Source organism: Pleurodeles waltl, unplaced genomic scaffold, assembly GCF_031143425.1.
Source record: "Pleurodeles waltl isolate 20211129_DDA unplaced genomic scaffold, aPleWal1.hap1.20221129 scaffold_86, whole genome shotgun sequence".
NCBI lineage: Eukaryota > Metazoa > Chordata > Amphibia > Caudata > Salamandridae > Pleurodeles > Pleurodeles waltl.
In genome coordinates this window covers 1,717,214-1,723,398 of record NW_027150400.1, presented here as the reverse complement: position 1 = coordinate 1,723,398, position 6,185 = coordinate 1,717,214, and the positions used below count along the sequence as shown (strand labels likewise).

At 48.8% G+C, this 6,185-nt stretch overlaps 1 non-coding gene across 1 annotated transcript; it reads right to left on the bottom strand.

Annotated features, from left to right (window-relative positions):
• Nucleotides 1-389: 389 nt before the first annotated feature.
• TRNAP-AGG (transfer RNA proline (anticodon AGG)) lies at nt 390-461 on the bottom strand. Its single transcript has one exon. It is a non-coding gene; the product is annotated as a tRNA-Pro (tRNA).
• Nucleotides 462-6,185: the final 5,724 nt, after the last annotated feature.

The window sequence follows — 6,185 nt, the reverse complement described above, 5'->3', positions numbered from 1 at the left end:
GAGGGTGGGGTCTCAGCCGGCTGCTGGGGTCCTCACAATCCCCTCACACTTCCCTGTGTCTCCCTCTCCTGTGCACCCCCACGGCTCACCCTGCTGCCCCCAGAGTGTGGGTTTCACACGAGATGTGCATCCCCTGCTGTAGGATTCTACGCATGTAACATACAGCCCCCTCCAATGCTGATGTGGCAGGGTAGCCCCCCCTCCTCCAGCTGTTTCTGCAGCTGCACCGCTGGTCTGGGGCTCCGATTCTTGCTCTGAGTGCAGCAGGTCCTGAGTTGAAATTCACAATCATCAGAGGTTATTTAAAAGTATTTTGTTTCCTGCTTCCTCTATTTTCTATTTGTAGAAATGTGACTTTAAAAATGAGTTACGTTTAAGAAAAGAAAAGAGGGCTCGTCCGGGATTTGAACCCGGGACCTCTCGCACCCTAAGCGAGAATCATACCCCTAGACCAACGAGCCAGTTGATGTACTCACCTGTAATGTAATATGTTGTGTCCTCCAGCGTGAGAATTTTATCCTGTTTCATGTACTAGTTTTGTTTGTACCCACCTTAGATATATCCCAGGGAACTGGGGGAGAGAGAGTCTTCTGACACAGATAATCTGCTTTTAGAAATTAAAAATAACTAAGCTGCCTTTTATTCAAAACTGGAAGGAGAAAAGGAAACGCCCATTACACACCTCAACGCAGATTATTGTGTGAGAGGATCACACATTGAGTCTGTCTAGCTTATAAAAGTCCAGACATTATTCCACCAAGTCCTGGATGCTTTTCATTGGGCAAATAAGAAAATATGTTTCTCCAACAGGGAACTTTCTATATTATTTATGGGTCCGCAGCAGAGGTGTTGTGTTTTTCCTCCTAAAGACCACATCACTCAGATAAAGACAGACACCAAGTGGTTGTGATGTCACAGTAACACTGATATGATATAATGCCGGGTCAGGGATGGGGCAGATGTTGTTTGTGTCAGCATACAAGGGCATCAGGGTTTATGGAGCACAAACAGGTGCAATGTTCTCCCTTGCCACCAGTGGGTGTCCACTTATCTGGGGCATTATCATTCACTCTCACCCTTCCCTAGTTGTGTATTCACTCTGTGATGTGTCTATTTTCTACAGTCTGTCAAAATCTTTAGTGCATTTCTACAAATGAAAGTCATGTCTCCCTGCCACGATGTGTCTCCTGTCCTGGGGCCATCACACCTCTCTCGTAGAGATCCGAGTACAATGAGCTCTCTATTGTAGTTGTATCGTAGACCTGACGGCCTTAGGGTGGCCTTCCTCCAAGCTTTTTGCTTTCTTGCCTCACATTTTTGCTGATTTCTTTTTGTTGTCGTTTAGGGCTCTGGGCAGTTTACCACTGCTGACCAGTGTTAAAGTGCATGTACTCTCTCCCTAAAACATGGTTTGATTGATATAAACCCAATTGGCATATTTAATTTACTTATAAGTCCCTAGTAAAATGCACTACATATGGACGGGCATGTAAATAAATGCTACTAGTGGACCTGCATGACTACTTGTGCCACCCACTTAAATAGCACTTTAAAACATGTTCCAGGCCTGCCATTTCAGCATGGATGCAGTATTACACTGCCATGTTAACTTGACATTTAAACCCCTAAAGTAGGCCCTATATAGCCCATAGGGCAGGGTGCTGTATATTTAAAATACACAACATATACTTTTGAGTTTTAAATGTCCTAGTAGTGAAAGCCCCTCAAATTTGTTTTTCATTATTGTGAGGCCTACCTCTCCCATAGGATAACATTTGCGATTCTTTAGTCGGATTTATTGCTACAATTTTGAAAATGCCACTTTTAGAAAGTTGGAATTTTCCTGCTTTTAGCCCTGTGTGCCTACAGTCTGTCTCCAATACATGTCTGGGGAAGGGTGATAGCTGTGCTTTTGGATTCCCTATAGACAGCCACACACAAAAGCATCGTAGATGTGACTGATGGGCCATCAACATTCTGATTGGTCTTTCTGGGCTGGATTGGAGGGAGGAGCTGACACTTACACCTGAATTTTTGTGTGTCCTGAACAGCGGCTCAGGCCAATGTGGCTCCTCCGCAATGGCAGAGGAGAGTTGCCAATGTGCGCTCAGAGCAAGCGGCTGAAAAATAAAATAATATTTTACTATTGTTTTATTTTTCAGCTGCTGACTGATCAGCCTGTGCAGGGAGGGATGGGCGAGTGGAGTGCACTTAACTGCGCATGCCTGCTGGGCTGGCCGTTCTAGGCCGGCCAAACGTACATGCAGAGTTAGGTTTCTCCAACCCAGATGTAGTTGACAGCCAGGTTGGAGAAACAGCACAGACTCCCTGTGTCTGGGCGAGCAGTAAAGCAGCCCGCTCAGGCCAATTCCCGAACTGCTCTTATGCTTTGTAATAGCATGAGAGCAGAGCGATGATTGCACAGGGAGTCTTTGGTGCTGCCCCAGGAACTGATGGGACCAGGAAGCAGAGGCGTGGGGGGCAGCCAGCAGCACCAGGTAAATGTTTCCTAAATTATAATTAATCCCCCTGTGCACTCCTCCCCCCGTGCGCTCCCCCTGCTCCGCTCCACCTGCCCCATCACTTTGAACTTGTTTCAGCCGCTGCTGGTCCTGACCCACACAAAGGACTGCCTAACCACCTGTAGTGGGTCTGGAACCAGAGCAGGAAGGGAGGACCTCTGGGCACTTCAAAGCTCTTCTTCGAAGTCTCCCCCACTTCAAAGGCACCTCTGGGTATAAGAACTGGACTTCTGACCTACCGACTGAGTACACTTCTGGGCCTGTAGATACTCTGCTAAGAAGAATGACTGCTGTGCTGCTACAAGGACTGCTACTCTGCTGGACTGCTGCTTGGAAGAACTGCTTTCTTGCTGTGCTGCGCATCTGCCTGCTGACATCCTTGCTGGGTGAGAAGGACTCGACCCACAATACTTGAACCCACAACCAGAGGGACTACAAGAGTTTGTTGGCTTGGCTCCTGTTCTACTGAAGTCTCAGCGACACAAACGACTTCCAACTGATCACCTACAGCACCTGACTGTAGGAAAGTACCATCTTGCCTGGCATGTTAACCCCATTTTTACTGCCTAACTGAATCACTGAGGCTCTGCTAACCAGAACCTCAGTGTTTATGCTCTCTCTGCTTTTAAAATTGTCACTGCAGTCCAGTGACCATTTTCACCAATTCTGATTGGCACACTGTGTAGGAAGTTGGCTCTTTATATACTATTTCAAAGTAAGAAATAGTGTGCGCAGAGTCCAAGGGTTCCCCTTAGAGGTAAGATAGTGGCAAAAGTAGATAATTCTAATGCTCTATTTTGTGGTAGTGTGGTCGAACAGTAGGCTTATCAGAGGGTAGTGTTAAGCATTTGTTATACACACACAGGCAATAAATGAGGAACACACACTCAAAGACTTACTCCAGGCCAATAGGTTTTTATATTGAAAAATATATTTTCTTAGTTTATTTTAAGAACCACAGGTTCAAGATTTACATTAAACACTTTAAATGTAAGGTACTTCACTTAGATACTTTAGGAACATTGAATAAAAGCAATATCATATACAGTCTTTGTAAAAATGGCAATAAGCTATTTTCAAAGTGGACACAGGACAAAAATCAACAGTTCCTGGGGGAGGTAAGTAAAGGTTAGATTAGGAGGTAAGTAAAACACTTACAAGTCTCAGTTCAGGGGCATAGGCAGCCCACCATTGGGGGTTCAGGGCAACCCCAAGGTTACCACACCAGCAGCTCAGGGCCGGTCAGGTGCAGAGGCCAAGGAGGTGCCCAAAACACATAGGCGCCTATGGGGAACAGGGGTACTCCGTTTCCAGTCTGCCAGCAGGTAAGTACCTGCATCCTTGGGGGCAGACCAGAGGGGTTTTGTAGAGCACTGGGGGGACACAAGTAGGCACACAAAACACACCCTCAGCGGCACAGGGGCGGCCGGGTGCAGTGCGCGAAGCAGGCATCGGGTTTCAGATAGAAAACAATGGAGGGACCCGGGGGTCACTCTAGTGGTGCAGACAGGCACAGGGGGGCTTCTTGGGACAGCCACCACCTGGGCTAGACTTAGGGTCGCCTGTGGGTCACTCCTGCGCTGAGGTTTAGTTCCTTCAGGTCCTGGGGGCTGCGTGTGCAATGCTGGTTCCAGGCGTCAGGTCTCTTGTTACAGGCAGTGGCGGTCAGGTGGAGCCTATGGATTCTCTCTGCAGGTGTCACTGTGGGAAACCAGGGGGGTCGTCTCTGGCTACTCACGGGCTCGCAGTCGCCGGGGAGTCCTCCCTGTGGTGTTGTTTTTCTGCAGGTCGAGCCGGGGGCGTCAGGTGCAGAGTGTAGAGTCTCACGCTTCCTGCGGGAAACGTGAAGTCTTTGGAAGTTGCTTCTTTGTTGCAAAGAAGTTGCTGGTTTTGAACATGGCTGCTGTTCACGGGAGTTTCTTGGTCCTTTAGTCCAGGGCAGTCCTCTGAGGCTTCAGAGGTCGCTGGTCCCTATCGGATGCGTCACTGGTGCAGGTTTTCGAAGTTGGAGACAGGCCGGTATGGCTGGGGCCAAAGCAGTTGTCGTCTTCCTCCTTCTCTGCAGGCTTGTAGGTCAGCAGTCCTTCTTGTTTCTTCAGGTTGCAGGAATCTGATTTCCTGGGATCTGGGGATCCCCTAAATACTGAATTTAGAGGTGTGTTTAGGTTTGGGAGGGCAGTAGCCAATGGCTACTCTCCTTGAGGGTGGCTACACCCTCTTTGTGCCTCCTCCCTGTGGGGAAGGGGGCACATCCCTAATCCTATTGGGGAATCCTCCAAACTCAAGATGGAGGATTTCTAAAGGCAGGGGTCACATCAGCTCAGGACACATTAGAGGGTGTCCTAACTGGTGGGTGACTCCTCCTTGTTTTTCTCATTATCTCCTCCAGCCTTGCTGCCAAAAGTGGGGACAGTGGCCGGAGGGGCGGGCATCTCCACTAGTTGGGATGTCATGGGGCGCTGTAACAAAAGGGGTGAGCCTTTGAGGGTCACCGCCAGGTGTTACAGTTCCTGCAGGGGGAGATGTGAAGCTCCTCCACCCAGTACAGGCTTTGTTCCTGGCCACAGAGTGACAAAGGCACTCTCCCCATGTGGCCAGCAACATGTCTGGTGTGTGGCAGGCTGGCAGAAACTGGTCAGCCTACATACACTAGAAGTCGGGTAGATATTCAGGGGGCATCTCTAAGATGCCCTCTGGGTGTATGTTACAATAAATTGCTCAGTGTAGCCATTATGGAACTGTGGAGTTCATGTTTGACAAACTCCCAGACCATATACTCTTATGGCTACCCTGCACTTACAATGTCTAAGGTTTTGCTTAGACACTGTAGGGGCATAGTGCTCATGCACATATGCCCTCACCTGTGGTATAGTGCACCCTGCCTTAGGGCTGTAAGGCCTGCTAGATGGGTGACTTACCTATGTCACAGGCAGTGCGAGGTTGGCATGGCACTCTGAGGGGAGTGCCATGTCGACTTAGTCATTTTCTCCCCACCAGCACACACAAGCTGTGAGGCAGTGTGCATGTGCTGAGTGAGGGGTTCCCAGGGTGGCATAAGACATGCTGCATCCCTTAGAGACCTTCCCTGGAATCAGGGCCCTTGGTACCAGGGGTACCAGTTACTAGGGACTTACCTGAGTGCCAGGGTAGTGCCAATTGTGGAGACAAAGGTACAGTTTCGGGAAGGAACACTGGTGCTGGGGCCTGGTTAGCAGGGTCCCAGCACACTTTCAAATCAAAACTTAGCATCAGCAAAGGCAAAAAAGCTAGGGGGTAACCATGCCAAGGACGCATTTCCTTACACACTGGAACACCCTTATAATTCCCTAGTATATGGTACCTAGGTACCCAGGGTATTGGGCTTCCAAGAGATCCCTATGGGCTGCAGCATTTATTTTGTCACCCATAGGCAGCTCAGACAATTCGTACATAGGACTGCCACTGCAGCCTGAGTGAAATAACGTCCACGTTATTTCACAGCCATTTTACACTGCACTTAAGTAACTTATAAGTCACCCATATGTCTAACCCTCATTTGGTGAAGGTTAGGTGCAAAGTTACTAAGTGTGAGGGCACCCTGGCACTAGCCAAGGTGCCCACACATCATTCAGGGCAATTTCCCCAGACTCTGTGAGTGCGGGGATCCCATTACACGCATGAACT